Below are 19,746 nucleotides of genomic sequence, written 5' to 3'. Positions count from 1 at the left end.
GCAGCCAGGGGGATCTGGTTGAGGTGATAAAAGAGTACGGCGAAGCAGGCAGCAGAAGTGCGGGCACTTGGGGCTTGGTGGCCGCCTCGTTTATCTCGCGAAGGTCAATGTTTGATTTTGCTTCAGATGCGGGAGAGGGAGAAAGATCGGAAGCGCCTGCACAATGGGCGGGCAGGGTGAGGGAAACTCTTTCAGAAAGTGATCTGCCGGGGGGGGGGAGGATTTTCCTGCCGATCCTCCTTTCCTTGGGATGATTTATGCGAGAACAAAGCAAATCCATTCGGTGTAACTGCGTGTCTGGAGACAGGCGGAAAGCGGGTTGGGTGACCCACTGACTCTCTTCTCTCTGTATGTGTGTTTTTCTGTCTTCGATCTAAATTGAGAGAGAAGGTTACCGCGAAAGTGCAGCTTTTGTTTTATCTCCGCCACTCCCTATTGTGTTTAAATTAGAGATTTAGACTTGTACTACAGCCATATAAAATGATACATTTATCATTTCAACCTTCCTGTGAGATCTCTTTCCTTAACTGCTTTTTGGACATTTGGTTTTTGGCTTCAGTTTCTCTCTCCAAAATGTGTTGTCACATTTCTGTAACAGTCTCTGTAATTAGCCCTTTGTGCATCTGTGTGTGTAAATTAACTGGGATTTGTTACTTGGTTATAAAATGAAGCTGTATAATTCTCACAGTTATTTCGCTGTACTTGAGCCTCAGGAGTTTAAATGATGTGAGGTTATGAGTAGTGCTTAAATATACTAAGATGCTAGAGGAAAACAGCAAAATATTTAGTTTGGGTTCAACTAAATTTGCACCATTTCTTTAAACATCAGTGGTATAACAACTTCCTCTGCCTTCTCCAGATGCTGAGTTCATTGTGCAGCAAGTGTCCAATTGCTATAATTGATTATGTGCCACCAAACCAGTGTTGACTGTTAGAGACCACATAGATAGACCTTTTCCAGGATGATCTGACCCAACTTGGCCCTTCAGGTCTTCCAACAGCACACCCATCATCACTGCAATCAAGTCCATCTGTCTTGCTGCTTGTCATTCTCATTTCTTTCCTTCTGTCTTTCCCAGCATTACAGACTTTTCAAGAAAACTAGTTCTTCTCATAATATATCCAAATATAGTAATTTGAGCCTGATCATTTGTGCCTCAAGTGAGAACTCTGGGTTGATTTTTTTGTATGACCCATTTATTTGTTTTCTTGGCTATTTATGGTATTCTCAGGAATCTTCTCCAATATCAAAGTTCAAAAGCATCAATACTCTTTTCAGTTCTGCCTCTTCAGAGTTGAACTTCTGCTTCCATAGAGTGTGACAGGGAAAATCAATGCCTGCACAATCCTAATCTTTGTAGATACTGTATATATACATCATGGCATCTGAATGTCTTTTCATTGTTGCCCTAACAGGTACTAATTTGCAGCATGTTTCTTGACTGTTAGTTCCATTACTGTTCGAAGACCATCCTAAAAGACAGAAGCTATTTACCGCCTCAATATCATCATTTTCAATTCTAAGGCTAGTTGGAGTACCTGTTGTCATTAGTTTGGCCTTCTTTATATTTAAGCTTAGTCCCATTTTTTTCACTGTGCTCTTTAACTTTCATTACTAGAACATTTTCAGTTATCAGAATAGTATCATCACCATAGCACAGTTATTAATGTTTCTTCCTCCAGTTTTAAAAACATGCTAATCTTCAAATTCAGCTTCCTTTGATATATGTTGAGCATATAGATTATATATATACAGGGAGAGAATACATCTTTGTCTCCTTTGCTGATTTGGAGCCACTCTGTTTCACCATTTTCCATCTGGACTGTGGCTTCCTACCTTGTGTATAGATTTTGCATGAGGACAGTGAGCTAGTCTGGGATTCCCATTTTCTTAAGGACATTCTACAACTTGACATGATAATACAACTGAAGGCCTTTTACTAATCAATGAAGCATGTATAAACTTTTTGGTATTTTTTGGCTTTCTTAATTATCCAGTGTACATCAACAATAATACTTCTTGTTCCTCGGCCTTTTCTAAAACCAGTTCAAACATCTGGCATGTAGGGCTGTAACCTGCAATAGATGATCCTAAATATTATTTAGCTAGTATGTGAAATTAAGGATATTGTGCGATAGTTTGCACACTCTTTTAAATCTAATTTCTTTGGTACAGTATGTAGACTGACCTCTTCCAATCTGTTGGTTACTGTGTCATTCTCCAGATTTGCTGACATACTTTGGTTAGAATTTTTATTGATTCTTCTTCTGTTGTTTGCCATATTTCCATGGATATTCCATCAGTTTCTGTAACCTTCTGATTTGGTAATGACCAGAATGCTGCTCTAATTTTACCTTCTTGTACTACAGTTCTTGTAAATGGTGAATATTTTCTAAGCTATCTTGGATGTTGTCATTTCTACTGTACAGAATTTCAGTATTCTCTTTCCATCTTTCTTTGACCTTTGAATCAGTTACTATCTGTCCATTGGCATTCTTTAGTATATCAGTTCAAGGTTGGCACCTCTTTCTGAATTCAGACGTCTTTTGGAAGGCTTCCTTGTTTTTCCGTTTCTGTTTTCATCTTTGATGTCTTTACAGATGTCATAATAATATTGCTTCTTGTCTCTTCTATCAGCTGTCTGAAATTCCTTGTTAAATTCCTTCCTGAGATCTTTTTGTCTTTGGCTTCTCCTCTCTTCTTGGCCATTTCTGCCATTACTTCTGATATCCATTTTTTCCCCCTGTATCCTGGTTTTTGGTAGTCTGTTTACATTTACCCGGAGCAGCTTTTTTGATTTCATTCCACTGGTTTCTCTGGTTCTTTATAAATGAGATTCAGGGTTTCAAAGCAATTGCTGATGTTCTTTTTGAAAATGGTGAGTATATGCTCAAGATCATATCATGGAAACTGGTTGGTTTTCTTCTTTAATGTAACTTGGAACTTGCACATGAGCAATTCATGATCTGTTCCACAGTCACCACCCGACCATGTTTTTGAAGCTATAATTGAGCTCTTCTACCTCCTTGTACCAGTAATATAGTCAATTTGGTTTCTGTGTACCGTTTCTGGTGATCTCTATGTATATAGGCATTGTTTTGATTGTTGGAAGACTGTGTTAGCAATGAATAAATCATTGGATTGGCAGAGATGATAAGCCATTCTCATGCTACATTTTTATTTCCTAGGCCATGCAGTCCAACTACATTTTCCTCCTTAATATTTTCAACTTTGAAATCTCACCCTCCAACCACAAGCAATCTGTCTTGCTTGCATGTTCTGACTATTTCAGATTGAACTTTCTTCTGCATCAGTGGTTGGAGCATAAACTTGGGTAACCATCATATTAAAGAATTGCCCATGAGTCTAATTGATATTATTCAGTCATTGACTGCATTGTATCCCAATAATGTCTTTGCTGTTTTTTTCCTGACTATGAAAGCAACACATTCCTTCTTTGTTTTTCATGTCCCAAGTATTAAACAGCATGATCTTCTGATTGAAAGTGTCCCATTCCAGTCCCTTTCAATTCACTGATGCCTAAGATGTCAATGTGTAATCAATTTATTTAATCTTTCACTGTGTTGAGCTTTCCTGTGTTCATGCTTCTTACATTCCATGTTCCCACTGTAATTCTGTCTTTGCAGCTTCAGGTTTTCTTTTCCTGAGTGGCAGCGCCAGCAACTAGACATCCCAAAAGTCTTAATCTAGCCACATCATAAACACCATTGATACTCTGAAAGATCTTCCGCTCTTCATCAATAGCATATTGAGTGGTATCCGCCATCTGGCACTATATCATCAATCAATTTATCTTGTCTGTGGTTTTCTTGGTAAAATTTAGGAGTGGTTTACCCTTGCCTTCTCCTGCACAGTGTAAAATGATCCCTTTGCTGTTGTTTTTCACTCATCCTTCCCAGGAACAGTGCTCTGCCATGATGAGGCAGCATAGCAAGACTTGAGGAGAATCCAATTGCTATGCATTTGGGCAATTATGACACATCTCTGCATCAAGAATATTTGTATTTTCAGGTAGCTGTACATGTGTGTTCTCTGATTATCTTTTAACAGGTTGATGTCTTCCAAGTATTTGTATTATAATTCTCATAATCCTTGATCACTGAATATGTGGACTGGTCTTCTGGGGAAATTAGTCTAAAAATCTGAAGGCATGAGGTAGTCTGTCATAGTGCCTAGCATGTTGCTTTTTGAAATTGTCATCATTTCTTACTTTTTTTTTCTTATTAAACACATTATCTCAAAATGATGAGATTCTTTCTTTGTATGTCAACAACATATGATGATGAAAACCACATCTTAGCTAATTCAAGACCATAGCCTTCTAAGTCATAAAAGTCTAGTAAACTATTAGTAAGAATAAATTGAAGATAAATAATAAATAATAAATTTTAATCAGGTATAAAATGTAACTTTGTGAGCAGTGTATGACAATAAATTTGTTACTTTAAGTGTTTTGGGCATGTTGAAGGTCTTTTCTCATTACTGAAAATGAGAGACTTAAGTCCCTCTGCCATATCTTTTTGAGAAACTTTTTTTTATGCAATTGGAAGACTGCTTCTTGAAAGTATACTTTTATTGCTGAAAACAACACAAAAGACGATACATACTCCAATTTAAATGAATGTTCTGGTTTTTTAAATAAAGTAATTACTTCATTATCTTTATCCTATGCACATACCCTGCCTTTATTTTTTAAAATAATAAACATGGACTGGATCCATACTTTAGATCTGTACATTTAAAAAAGGTGCCTGATTAGCCATGACTAAATTAAGTCTCCTTAATTGTGATAATCACACAAGAATGTCTGAATCTATTCTTTGATTTCCCCTCAGTAAGTCTTGTCTGAATTCTAGAAGAAACTTGACTATTCTTTGTCCTCTAGTACATGTCGATTGGATAGCATTCTGTTCCAAAGAAGGTCTATACATCATTAGATCTGTAAGATCTTCTCTTACTTGCTTGAACTATGGGACTTTTTTGGGAGGAGGTGGGATTGCCTTATCTATAGTTCTGCCTGCATAGGCTGGATCATCGGTAGGATTGGGTTATGATTCTGTATTGTACTTTCACTTTTGCTAGTTTCAGACATATTGTTCCTGAGTGTTCTGTCGCAAGAAACCTTGTGCAAGTGGTTGACTATTTCTGAGATAACCTTGGCACACAAATTGTTGGAATAATGAAAGTCTCATGTATTCTTGATTTTGCACTCCGCTGCTGGGTTCTGCAAGATAGATAAGGTGTATGTGGAGGGGTCTGTATCTTGGTAGCAGAGGCTATATTGTAAGACATAAAAATATCTGGTAGGGCTGGGAAGAACTCCTTTCTGTAACTTGGGAAACATGCTGTCAAGCATTATAAATATTGAGTGAAATGGATCAACTGTTTGATTTGGCATAGTAGCTTCAATTTTGTATTTGATTTGGAGAATGCCAAACAGAAAATATATTTCAATGTCATTGAATCAAGTCAGATAAATGCATTTTTTTAAGATGGCCTTCTTCAGCGCAGTCCTCGCTGGATATGTTGCACTTAATGTCCCATCTCCCCCAGATAGCATAACAGATTAGGAAAGATTCAATTGTTACGGCAAAATGTTACAGTTTTATACAGGTAGGTATTAAAATGTATGTGTATAGATTTCCTTTTTTACTTTTTCTTTCATTAGTGATATAGATCATTTGACTAAATAAAAATCACTCGCAGTGATTAGAACTGTGTAACCATTCCATAAAACCTGAGATGTGGGAAGAAAATTGTTTAAAGGGGATTCCACAGTCTTCAAAGTCAGCACTGGTTAGTTTTATCAATGACTGGTCTGGGAGAATCTACATTTTGGATTGTTTCCGTAAGTACTGACACAAATTGATCTTGCAAAAAAGTTCCATTGATTTAGCGCATGCACTTTTGGGGGGGAAGACCAGTTGAGCAAAAGCCTTCAGTCGTTAAGTCGTGTCCAACTCTTCGTGACCCCATGAACCATATTGTGCCAGGCCTTCCTGTCCTTCACTGCCTCCCTCAGTTTGCTCAGTTTCATGCTCATTGCTTCAGTGATGCTATCTAACCATCTCATCCTCTGCCGTCCTCTTCTCCTTTTGCCTTCAATCTTTCCCAGCATCAAGGTCTTTTCCAAAGAGTCCTCTCTTCGCATTAGGTGACCAAAGTATCTGAGCTTGAGCTCCATTATCAATCCTCCCAATGAGCAGTCAGGGTTGATTTCCTTTAAGATTGACTGGTTTGACCTCCTAGCAGTCCAGGGGACTCTTAAGAGTCTTCTCCAGCACCACAGTTCAAAGGCATCAATTCTTCGGCGCTCAGCCTTCCTTATGGTCCAGCTCTCACAGCCATACATTACTACTGGAAAAACCATAGCTTTGACTATGCGGATCTTTGTCGGCAAGGTGACGTCTCTGCTTTTTAATATGCTATCTAGGTTTGCCATAGCTTTCCTCCCAAGGAGCAAGCGTCTTTTAATTTCATGGCTGCAGTCTCCGTCTGCGGTGATCTTGGAGCCCAAATAAATGAAGTCTGTTACTGCTTCCATTTCTACCCCTTCTATTTGCCAGGAATTGATGGGTCCAGATGCCATGATCTTAGTTTTTTTAATGTTGAGTTTCAAGCCAGCTTTCGCACTCTCCTCTTTCACCCTCATCAAGAAGCTCTTTAGTTCTTCTTCACTTTCTGTCATTAGGGTGGTATCGTCTGCATATCTGAGGTTATTGATGATTCTCCCTGCAATCTTAATTCCGGCTTGTGATTCTTCCAGCCTGGCATTTCTCATGATGTACTCTGCATATAGGTTAAATAAGCAGGGTGACAGTATACAGCCTTGTCGTACTCCTTTCCCTATTTTGAACCAATTGGTTGTTCCGTGACCGGTTCTAACTGTTGCTTCTTGGCCCGCATACAGATTTCTCAGGAGACAGGTAAGATGGTCTGGTACCCCCATCTCTTTAAGAATTTGCCACAGTTTGTTGTGATCCACACAATCAAAGGCTTTTGCATAGTCAATGAAGCAGAAGTAGATGTTTTTCTGGAACTCTCGTGCTTTCTCCATGATCCAGCGAATGTTGGCAATTTGATCTCTAGTTCCTCTGCCTCTTCGAAACCCAGCTTGTACATCCGGTAGTTCTCGGTTCACATACTGCTGAAGCCTAGCTTGTAGGATTTTGAGCATAACCTTGCTAGCATGTGAAATGAGTGCAATTGTGCGATAGTTTGAGCATTCTTTGGCATTGCCCTTCTTTGGAATTGGAACGTAAACTGACGTTTTCCAATCCCGTGGCCACTGTTGCGTTTTCCAGACTTGCTGGCATATTGAGTGCAGCACTTTAACAGCATCATCTTTTAGTATTTTAAATAACTCAGCTGGAATACTGTCATCTCCACTAGCTTTGTTGTTAGCAATGCTTCCTAAGGCCCACTTGACTTCACTCTCTAGGATGTCTGGCTCAAGGTCAGTGATCACACCAGCGTGGACATCAGGGACATTAAGATCTTTCTTGTATAGTTCTTCTGTGTATTCTTGCCACCTCTTCTTAATCTCTTCTGCTTCTGTTAGGTCCCTGCCTTTTTTGTCCTTTATCATGCCCATCTTTGCACTAAACTTTCCTTTGATATCTCCAATTTTCTTGAAGAGATCTCTAGTCTTCCCCATTCTATTGTTTTCCTCAATTTCTTTGCATTGTTCATTTAAGAAGGCCTTCTTATCTCTCCTTGCTTTTCTCTGGAAATCTGCATTCAGTTGCTTATATCTTTCCCTTTCACCCTTGCTTTTCACATTCCTTCTTTCCACAGCTATTTGTAAAGCCTCATCAGACAGCCATTTTGCTTTCTTGCATTTCTTTTTCCTTGGGATGGTTTTAGTTTCTGCCTCCTGTACAATGTTACAGACCTCCGTCCATAGTTCTTCAGGCACTCTGTCTACCAAATCTAATCCTCTAAATCTATTCATCACCTTCACTGTGTACTCACAAGGAATATGATCTAAGTCATACCTGAGTGGTCTAGTGGTTTTCCCTACATTCTTCAATTTAAGCCTAAATTTTGCAGTAAACAGCTCATGATCTGAGCCACAGTCAGCTCCTGGTCTTGTTTTTGCTGTCTGTATAGAGCTTCTCCATCTTTGGCTGCAAAGTATATAATCAATCTGGTTTCGGTATTGACCATTTGGTGATGTCCATGTGTAGAGTCATCTCTTGTGTTGTTGGAAAAGAGTGTTTGCTATGACTAGCTTGTTCTCTTGACAGAACTCTATTAGCCTTTGCCCTGCTTCATTTTGTACTCCAAGGCCAAACTTGCCTGTTATTCCGATTACTCCTTGACTTCCTACTTTAGCACTCCAATCCCCTATGATGAAAAGGACATCTTTTTTTGGTGCTAGTTCTAGAAGGTGTTGTAGGTCTTCATAGAACCAGTCAACTTCAGCTTCTTCAGCATCAGTGGTTGGGGCATAGACTTGGATTACTGTGATGTTGAATGGTTTGCCTTGGATACGCACTGAGATCATTCTGTCGTTTTTGAGGTTGTACCCCATTACTGCCTTTCCCACTCTCTTATTGACTATGAGTGCAACTCCATTTCTTCTAAGGGTTTCTTGGCCACAGTAGTAGATATAATGGTCACCTGAATTAAATTCACCCATTCCCGTCCATTTCAATTCGCTGATTCCCAAGATGTCGACGTTCAATCTTGTCATCTCATGTTTGACCACATCCAGCTTGCCTTGGTTCATAGATCTTACATTCCAGGTACCTATACAATATTGTTCTTTACAGCATCAGACCTTCTTTTCACTTCCAGATACATCCACAGCTGAACGTCCTTTCGGCTTTAGCCCAGCCGCTTCACTCTTTCTGGAGCTACTTGGAATTGCCCTCCGCTCTTCCCCAGTAGCATTTTGGACATCTTCCGACCTGAGGGGCTCATCTTCCAGCGTCATATCTTTTGGCCTTTTAACATTGTCCATGGGGTTTTCTTGGCAAGGATACTGGAGTGGGTTGCCATTTCCTTCTCCAGTGGACCACATTTTGTCAGAACTCTCTGTCATGACCTGTCCGTCTTGGGTGACCCTGGACGGTATAGCTCATGGCTTCACTGAGTTACGCAAGCCCCTTCGCCACGACAAGGCAGTGATCCGTGAAGGGGGAGTCACCTATTACTTTCTCAAAAAGGAAATAGGTGACTCTGTATAACTTGCTTTCCTTGATACTATGACTGAGGACCACCTTGAGACCTAAATGGTGAGAAGGCTTAATTACATAATGGAAAATAACAATTATGGAACATATTGGTTGAGTTAGCACAACACAACTAGCTGAGTCTATCACTTACCCAAGTACAATGATTTACCCAGTGATCCAGTGGTAGACAACTGATGAAAGCTGAACTTCTCCTTGTTAAATAGAGAGCAGCCATCCCAACTAGCATTCCAGCTTCCTTTTGATCTGGCAGCTTCCCCCAGCCCAGAATTCAAACAGTGTTAAAATGCATGGCAGCTTGATCAGGGTTGGAGCAAATAGGGGATTGTTCAGGGTCAGAGGCAATGGGAGTATTCACTGGGTGTATGTGTGTTTGTGAAAACTGAAAAATATACCATAAGGATCAAATGCCTGAAATAGGGGCTGCTCTAGCTCTTATCTCTATTTCCTTGTGTTTCCAGATGCTGGAAAGAAATGTTAACTACAGTTAACCCTTTCTTTTAAGGCTTCGATACTTTGAATTTTCGGGGAGAACATGATCCTAACCCAAAAAGTAACAAATTATTGGGTTTATATAATCCAAGAGGTCTTTAACTAACTTGGTTAAACATGTTATGGGATTGTAGTCATTCTGTGAACTTTATTATCCTTAATTGTCCAAAGATTCCTGGTTCTGTTATACATTTCCCTTGTTATCTCTTATGCCAGAAGCTGTCTCGCAGAACATTTTAATGCAACCACTTAATTTTAAGTTTGTCCTTAAAACTACTTTTTTCAGATTCCTTTGGATCATTCTGGTCCAGGGATGGAGAATCTTTTCTAGCTCCTGTCTGTGATTGCAGACCACAAGCCAGCAATGAATTGGGCCATTGCTGGCATGTACCGTGCACGTATAGACAGAATCACTCACTCAACTTACACATATACATATGCTCCCATGGACATTCACACAATTCTCAAGATTACATCTTCCATTGCCTTCTCAGCTGAGAAGGATCGTTTTTTTCCCCCCAGATTAGAAAAAGTATCCTTTTTCTGCACTTGTCAGAATTGGTCTACTGAAGACTCATGCCTTATTCTGAGAGGAGCCCCCATGTTGCTGTGTCCATCCATCCTGTGAAGGCATACCTGTAATGTTATTTGACTGTTTATGGCTTAGCACAGAAGTTCCTGAAGTTTCTCAGTTCATGATGCTCCTAGCAGTTTCCAAACTGTGCTGCAATGCCCCAGGGTGCCACAGCAAACTCACTAATTTTCATTTATTAAGTAGTGAAATATCCTGCAGCACCCCTGTGAGTTTGTTGCGGTACCCTGGAGTGCCGCAATACACAGTTAGGGGATTGCGGGTTTAGAATATTGTGTGAACATGCCAACAATAATCCAGCCATGCTATGTAGATTAGTGAACTCCCCTGGTTAACAAAATCTCTGTGGAAGTCACTGTCACAGTGGATTGCTTTGAAGACCAGACTCCTTAGAATGAAGCATTCTATGGGAGAGGGAATGTGACATCATTCCCAGAAATAAAGGAGATCAGAAAAGATAATTCTTGTTTCTTTTGGAGAAATGACTAATTTCTCATCTCCTACAGCAGGGTTCCTCAACCTCAGCAACTTTAAGCATGGCTGGCTGGGGAATTCTGGGAGTTGAAGTCCACCCATCTTAAAGTTGCTGAGGTTGAGGAACCCTGTCCTACAGAATGGACGGGGCAATTGCAGTAAGCTGTAGATTCCTCTCGCCTGCCACCATCTTTTATAACTTAGTGCAACTAAAATTGCGTGGACTTGGAACAGTGATCACTTCTTTCCCTACTTGCCCAAATCTAAGCCCTAATCTGTGTAGCCCTTTCTTCTCGTTTATTTTTTCTGTATGTCTGTTTCAGTCTGTAATCTCCTAGGGGAAAGGCCTAATATAATAGCGATTTCTAAAGGGCAACATGCAAATCCTAGAGAGCGCCCCATAGCTATGTGCATACATAGTTAATAGAAAAGTTAAGGTAGCTGATAATTTATTGAAAATACAGTAAGCAATTGCTGGGGTATTTTTCTACAGAGAGTTGGTAAACTTTTTTTCCTGCTATTCTGTGCTCTAGTGGTAAGGATTTGTTTTTGGTTCAAGAGCTTGATGGTTCCCAGGAATCAAGAGGTCATGTCAGTAGGAGAAATGGCATGGAATGATCCGGTGCAAGTTCTGAAAATGATGTTATTAAATCTGGTGCATCAGTGAGCAATCTGGAAAAGTCCTGCACACCAGTGACACTCCTGAAATGATGTTTACAACAGGAAAACTTTCACACGTGAAGTTTTATGTGCATTGATTTTCACATGAGCCAGGATCTTGCATTATTAAGGTCCTGGCTGATGTGGAATCCTGTGCATAAACAAAGGCTTCTCTGCTGGCATAAATGATGTCATTTAAGTGACATTGCCAGCGGAATGGACTTATTCAGGGCACTGACATAGTCAATATTTTAGATTTAATTGGAATAAGATGGGGGTACTATGGTAAGTGGTGGGTGAGCTGCCACTTGGGCTATGGTGGGCAGCCCAGATTTGACTGCAATACACATGGAAAGAGATTTTCTATATGAGCTGCAGCAATCTGGGATACTGATCTTTGTATTTGCATGGCTATTTTAATTTCAAGTTCTAGAGGAGAACGGCAGGATATAAGTAAAAAAAAAAAATCTTTTCAAATATAAAATGAAGATAGATCACTTAACCAGTTTTCCCCAATCTAGTGGCTGTTAGATATGGTGCAACTGCAGCTTTTAGGATTCTCAGCTCACATGTGTAGACCTCACCCCCCCATCTAAATGATTGCAGTCAATTAGCTTCCTTATTACTGTTAATGATTATTTCATGAATTATTCCGTTAATGTGTTTCAGGAAGTCTGATGATGTTGTAATGTTAATGATACTGAAATGGGTCTAGCAAAATAGTACCCTAGAAAACTGTTATTTAACTAGTTCTATTGAGACAATTGTCGAGGTAGAAAAGCAGACGACTATATTGTTTCTGGCAACATTGGCAAATACCTTGAAGCTTTCTTGCTTTGAAATATGTTTTAAATACTTCCAATTAATACATTTATACTCTGTTTTTCCTGACAGTTCAAGGCAGAATACAGTTATAAAATGCAAATAAGTTCTCACGTTCCTGCTGCTGTGATCCAGATTATTTGGAAAAACAGAGTGAGGAAGCAATTGGAAACCGCACCCATGAGTTGTTGTTGAATATATAAGCAAGAAAAAATGTGTTCTTATTTGTGACAGGTAGCATTAGCTGCAGTAACATAAGTAAGGTAACCTTTAAAAAAGATATAGGCCTATTCTCATTGTTTAAAATAGAGTTGTCTTTATCTTTTGCTTCTGGTATTCAAGGAAACTTTCTGGGCAATGTTGAGCTTGTCAGCATTTTTGTACCTTTTAGTTATGCTTCTGATATGTCACCTCAGGTTAACTATTTTACATTAAATTGAATGTGATTTCTGTTTTTAGTATCTCTGAACATGTCCCACTTTCATTTAGTGGGTGGAATATGGCCATATTTTATAAAGAAATAGAATGATCGTGGGGGATAAATTGGTTGAAATGGAATGCTGGAAGTGTATTGTCTGTCCCAAGGATTTTTGTATGTATGTATGTATGTATCTATAGATCACTTCGGCCAACCAATTCTAAGCAATGTGCAGGTTTTTGAAAATTTACTGAAACATAATCAGTCATCAAAGTTGTAATTTAAAATCTGTGACAGTAAAACTCAAGAAACATGATTAGAACTGGATTAGTATCTTATATGTTTTAGCTTTCCATGCCACAGATATCAGTTAACTCAGTCTGTTTCCCATAAAAGACCCACTCTTTTCCAAAGTATTGCACTTAACCTTAAGTAGACATAATGGCAGAACTACACAGAGCAATTTTATTATATTTCTCCCCCTCCCCACCACTTTGGGGCAAAGATCCCAATTATTCACATAATACATAAAAAGCTGCCACTTTCCAAAATAGGCAACAGTTCTTCATGTCTGTATGATGAGCTTTAGAAGACTACTGGAGGCGTATACCTGCTTACAGAAATTTAAGATCTGTTGAGCTCAGTGTCACTTAAATCTGAGTAGACACGTTTAGGATTGTAGTAGTATTGGTGCTGAACAAACCATAGTCTCTTTGTCCACCTTTTACATGTTAAGATGTTTACTGTGATGTGAGAAGGTAGCTATTTATTTATTTAGCCTTTTATTTTTTAAGCAGATCAGGGAAGCAGATGAAGTGTAATTTCCCCTCATGGAAGATGACACATAAGGGGGATGGGGGAACAATCTGCATTACAGAGCCAATGAGTTTGCACCAAAACAGATACTGTGAACCAATCAAATTTATTATATGTAAATTGGACATCCAGCACTTAAAGTTTGGCATTTCTTTTTCATGGCAGTAGATCTATTACCTGAAAAAATGACATCCATAAAGACTGTGAATTTATCTGTTTGTTTGATGAGCCTCTGGCTTTTCCTCAAGGAGCTTAGAATGCCATACAAGTGCTCCCTGCGTCATTTGTCCTCACGTCAATTACGACATGATATATATGGGACTGAGTATGTCTGACCAAAAGTCATCCAGTGAGCTTGCACAGCTGAAGGTTGACTTGGACTAGATCTTCTGGACTAGCACCATAAGCACTGCATCACTATACTTCAGGAAAAAAGAAGGAGTTGGATCGATTCTAACTTACACTGCTGCTGTGTTAAAGTTCTGTACAACTTGAATTGGTGGAAACAATATTGACATAATGGTTTGCTATCCCTGTTGCTGATCCCTAGCTTGCCTCTATTGTCTTTATTCTGAAAGATTGCCAAATAATACTGTCCTGATTAGTGAGCATGCCACTCATTACAGGCAAGGTGATTAGTTTTCCCTTCTTGCTTTGCTCCCATGTTTCATCATGTTACCAAGCAGCCAGGAAAACTTCTAACAGTAACAGCACATCAGCAGAAATGGGTTGAGGTCAGATGAAATTGAGCAATTCTGACTGGGCTTCTCTAGGCTGTTTTTGTATGCCACGTTTCTGCATCCCATTCTGTGACATCACAACTTGAATAAAAGTGTAAGCAAGAAACGAACAGGAATCATGAAAGAAGTTGAGACCCTAGTAACAGTTCATAGGAGAGAGCACTTTTAATTAGGATTTATCTTTTCCTTCCCTTCCCCTTCCCTTTCCAGCTAGTAGTGTTTCTAGGAATAACCCCCCACGTTTGTCTGCCCATTTGAATGCCTACCTCTCTTGCATGAATGCCAGCACATGCACAGACATATTCACATGTATGGCCAACCATTCATTCATTCATTCATTCATTCATTCATTCATTCATTCATTCATTCATTCATTTATTTATTTATTTTTCAAATTTGTCACCACCCATCTCACCACAGAGTGACTCTGCCAGCTTCAGTATTTCTCTGTGTGATGTTTAAGGGGCAGTGTTTGGTTTTGTCATTTCACTATTCCACTACCTCAACTCTGCACAAAAGTAGCTTTGTATTAATACTGCTTCCCTTTCTCATCCCAGCATTATCTGGAATTAATAAAGTCCAGGACCCTTTTGACCGGAGTGGTAGGAAACCTGGAGAGAAGCTGGTTCATCAAAGAACCAGGGTGGAAATGTACTTGATAGCTAATGCTGATATAAATCTCTTCTGTGATCAGGCCAGAGTGATGGATTGTAGAGCAGGGCAAGGATCTGTTTCTTTACCAAACGGAGCTGCTTCTGCACTTCTGATCATTTCCTCTGCTGGCTCATCTTTCCAAAAATGTAATTGTGTGGGGCACTGATGTGAAAGAAAGAGCACTGGATATTTCACGGAGGCAGACAATGAAAGCTAAGCCAGCACAAGGAGAATGCCACAGCCAAGGACATTTAAGCTTAGTAATGTAATGCTGATCTCATGATCCAAAACCACCACAAGTGGATTGGAAAACTCGATAGAATTAAAGAAAACTGAAAATGCTTACAATATAACGAGCTAGAGCAGTCTAGCATTCCTGCACAGTTCTGATTGGCCAGCATTTAAATTTGTTGATTGCTCAGAAGAGCCAGGTCAAGGTGGTAACGTGTTGACATCCACATGTCATATTGTGCTATACATGGAGACAACAGCTGGCGAAGGGGAACCGTTTGGATGCCACCAGATCAAGGTTGTGAGAGGAAGGCAAAGGAACTTCCTTTCCCCATGCTTAAAAAACACAGTAGTGCGGTGAGCATTCTAGTCTTGTTGTGCAAGCTTGACAGTCCGCTTATAGCAGCCCCTGCTCCACATAGCAGCATACATTTGGCAGAGATTAGTAAACTAGCATGTGGCTTATTGGAAGAAGGAATTCTGTTTGCGGCATCAGGAATATAGATTCCCCCAGCTATTTTGGGGGTTCCTCTGACTTGTGTGAGCACACAGTATTGAAGGGTCAGTACCAATAGACAGGAAACATCTTCTGGTGCTCCTGAAGAGCAGTGCACATTTCTGGATTGTGTTACCATATTTCATATGCCAAGCTTTGTTCAGTTCTTTAGGGAAAGAAGAGCAGAATAATGGCAGAAGAGGCTGACCAGAGATCAGAGGGGAAGCGGTGTGCCTGGATCAGCCTGAAACAGCCAAAATAGACCTGTGATCACACTCACTGTGGGTCACTTGACTTCTTTAAAGTGAGTGACTGGCAAAGCACAATAGATTTTGTGCATTTTGAGACTATCTTTGGATGGTATAGGAATAAGGGGGAAATATTACATTTATACTGGGTTACTTCAAGCTGTGTTACTCATGGATTGGGGGCAAGATAAGGGCAGTACTGTGGGAACAAGGGGGAAATTGGGGCCGGGGGTGCCCATTAGTGCAGATAGCGATAAATAAATCTCTGGATCCAACCCATTATATTATCAAAATTGCGAGAGACTTTCTAATTATAACTAAACATAGAAAAAGATATTAGGGCCAAAAGCCATAAAATATAACTGCTCCGTTACATTTTTTATGATCGTATGGAAAGTTAAACGGCAAACCAGATCAGCCCAATAGCCATTCTAAACAGCAGGAACCGGTGATAACACAGTCCTTCCAATTTGGCTGTGCTAAATTTGGGGAAAGAGAAACTCCTCCTTGTTTCTATAGCTCAACCGCTATGTGTATCTAAATTCTCACAGCTACTTATTCATATAGGAATTTGCTTAAAGGGAGAGCAGGTATTGCTTCATGAATTTTAATTTTGGGGTAGGAAACTACTTGTGTCACTTTTACAGGTGGGGGAAGCATCTAAGGGTGCAGGAGCAAGTCCCACTGAGAATAGTGAATTTTGAATAAACATTTATTGGCCAGGCTGTAGGATATACAAAACCATCTAGTTTGTCTAGAACCATCTAGTAGGTATATGGGTCGATAAAATAACATTTGCCTCCTTCTGCCTGGAGCAGGGCTGGACTTTAAACATTAGATTGCAGGACTTCCTTATTGAAATTGAGGACCTCTGTGGTTTTATTAGAGTAGAAATCCATTGGGTACTAAAGTGATGCTTTTATTAAGGTTAATTGCAATGCAAGATAAAAGGTTTTAAGCTTTGTAATACCCTTCCTTGTCCAGTTTGTTTAAAAGGGAGGAGACACTAGATAGGCATTTCTGCATTACATTTGCTTAAAATAACAGTGTTAAAGTAGCATTGTATTAACTCCTTGTTTGCAGCATGGATGTGAATCCCACTGAGTTTGCTCTCGAAGTGGACCCTTAGTGAACTAAAATCTCCTACATTTACCAAGTCTGTTCAGAAACCATTTTAGTTTAAATTTAGACACAATAGACATGCCGTTGTATATCAGTCTGTGTCCATAAAGTTGTAACATAAACACTAAAAAAGTTTTAACATCAAATAACTTTAGACCATATACATGACCCTCAAACTATGACAAAGGGTGGAACTGGTATAAAATCAGAATAATGCTGAGTAACAAAATAAGAGAAAGCAGTCATAGGAATGGCTGTGGAACAATTGTATGAATAATAGGCTTACAGATAGGAGTTGTAAAATATTGCATTTTCAAAGAAACACAAAAGATAAAACATTTCATTTAGTTATTTGTGTGGGCATAATATTCACCCGTCCAGAAGAGGATTATTTCAGTATTTAAAGATGAGGGTTAATCCATGCCTCTTAGTGCTGAAAAGTATATTCAGGAGTCTTCCTCTCTTGTTCAGTGTTCCAGTTAAGTTCATCTGTTACTTCTGTCTTGCTGGTAACTAAGGGCCTTCTTGGTTGCTTAGCACTTTTATGGTGTTTGGTGTCTGCCTGGCAGAGTAATATGTGAACAGCTTTTAAAGTCATCTTTTAAACCTTGTAAACGAACAATTTACAAAAGAGCCATTGTCCAGTGAAGAGATCAGAGGATTAGATGGAACGTTTCTTAATTCTTCTTTATTTAGAGGGGAAGAACCTTTGAAGCCTTTAAACCTTTAACAAACTTGCAATAACTGTAGGGGATGCTCCTTTTTGTACTCTGAATTGTAATTGATCAACTTCTCTCTCTTTCTTCAGATCCAGCTAAAAGCATTATCTGTTTCTGTCACCCAGGGCTTGAGGAGTTACAGGAAGCTTCTTTTAAGCTGCTTTCCGAAGTTAAGACTCAGACAGTCTATTTTGATCGCCTTGGACGGGGCTTTGAATTTTAGGCTGCATTAATCAAGTTGGGGAAAGTTGCAATTAATTTCTAAAAGTCATGTGGCATGCATTTGTTATGGCTTATAACAGATAAACATGGGTAGCTTTTGGAAAGAATTTCAATACTGTATGCTTTTTTGGTGAAATAAATTGAAATGCCATCGAGCAAGCAAACACACACACACACACTTTTGTGTGTGTGTGCTGTTGAGTCTGTGTTGATTTCTGGCAACTACCTGAATGAGTCTTTGCAGTTTCCTTGGCAAGGTTTTTCAGAAGTGGTTTGCCCTTGCCTGCTTCCTAGGGCTGAGAGAGAGTGACTGGCCCAAGGTCACCCAGCTGGCTTCGTGCCTAAGGCGGGACTAGAACTCTCTCTTTCTCTCTCTCTCCCCCTCCCTCTCTCTCTCTGGAATACACACACACACACACACACACACACACACACACACGGAAAATAAAGCTTTGTCTCCTAATGTGTGTGATAGGAAAGAAAATGTGGTTCTAGTTGGATCTTAAGCTCCAAAGTGATTAGTACTTGGGAGTACATAGGTTGGGTTTTGCTTTTTAAATATTCAAGTAGGTCTTATAGTTCAGAGCATCCCCAGAAGCCAAAATAATTTCTGTTATGTTGTCTCAAGCCACTTTTCCTTTTCAGTTGTGGAATTTTGACACCCAGCAGTGTTCAGAGATTTTTTTTCAAAATAGCAATCTCCCATAGATCCCCAACATCTCTGACGGCCTGCCCGTCTTGCAAGTGTCTCTGATAAGCCCGGAATCACTGTAAGTGAGTTGGGCGGCCATATTGGCCATATAAATCGCAAGCATGCATAAATAAATAAGTAAGTAAGTAAGTCAATTTCTCTTTTTATTTTAGGATGAGTAATTGTTTTCTTGTTGAGCTCATTGTTCTCACTGTTGGCATCAGTTCTTCATTTGATTTCTGCAGGTTTCCAAAACTGTGGTATTATTTAATACTGCTTTGGATAGTTCAGGTTTGAATAATTTGTCAAATTGGAAACTCATATTAATCACTGTTAGTACTTTTCATAGAGGGAGGGCTCTCTCTCTTCCTGTACAACATTTTTTTTTGTCTGTGTGTGCCAGTGTTGACTCCTGGTGATTGCTTAGATTAGTCCCTGCTGTTTTCTTGGCAGCATTTTTTGAAAGTGGCTTGAGGTTGCCTCCTTCCTAGGGCTGAGAGAGAGCAACTGGCCCAAAGTCATCCAGTTGGCCTTCTACTTTCTTCTTCTTCCACTTTTTAACTTGGTGCCTTAACCACTGCACCAAACTGGCTCTTATATAAAATACTCCATCCCAAGTCTCTAATTTGGCAAAAATCCAGTTAAATTGTTAAAAGTAATTTCTTCCTTATGTAGATTTGCTTGGTTAAAAAAAAAAAACACCTTCTGAAATCCCATTCATAATATAGAATTACACATTGTATTCAAACAGGTTTTAAAACGGTGGTTTATCCTAATAGGAGCAAGCTCATATAAGCCTTGTGCATTCTCCCTCCTTTTTCTAGCATGATGGAGGAGAGCTTCAAAATATGGTTTCTTTTCAAATGTTGTTCACTTTATCATTTTCCAGATCTGACAGACTGTACTTAATCTATAATCATGTTTATTTAAAGCAAACCAACTTCAAACCAAGGATTATGTAATGGAATTTTCAACCAGTCTTAATTAAGATTAACCACAATTTGGGCTTAGTTGTAATGTTAAATTGTCATTAATTAAACATAGAAGTAAAAATTTCCAGAATCTTTACAACCCCAGTAATGGAGGGGAAGAATACAGAAGATCAGTTTCCTTGGGCTAATTCATAT

General features: G+C 39.3%; 1 protein-coding gene across 5 annotated transcripts in view; it reads left to right on the top strand.

Annotated features, from left to right (window-relative positions):
- Positions 1 to 19,746, top strand: part of CLASP1 (cytoplasmic linker associated protein 1) — a 201,066-nt gene that overhangs the window by 439 nt on the left and 180,881 nt on the right. The window lies entirely within an intron of this gene.

This window comes from Python bivittatus, unplaced genomic scaffold (assembly GCF_059951505.1).
Source record: "Python bivittatus isolate LINGU-HERP-01145 unplaced genomic scaffold, Pbiv_v1 ctg000480_np1212, whole genome shotgun sequence".
Classification (NCBI taxonomy): Eukaryota; Metazoa; Chordata; class Lepidosauria; order Squamata; family Pythonidae; genus Python; species Python bivittatus.
The sequence above is the reverse complement of the archived record's forward strand: the minus strand, read 5'-3'. Positions and strand labels throughout refer to the sequence as shown.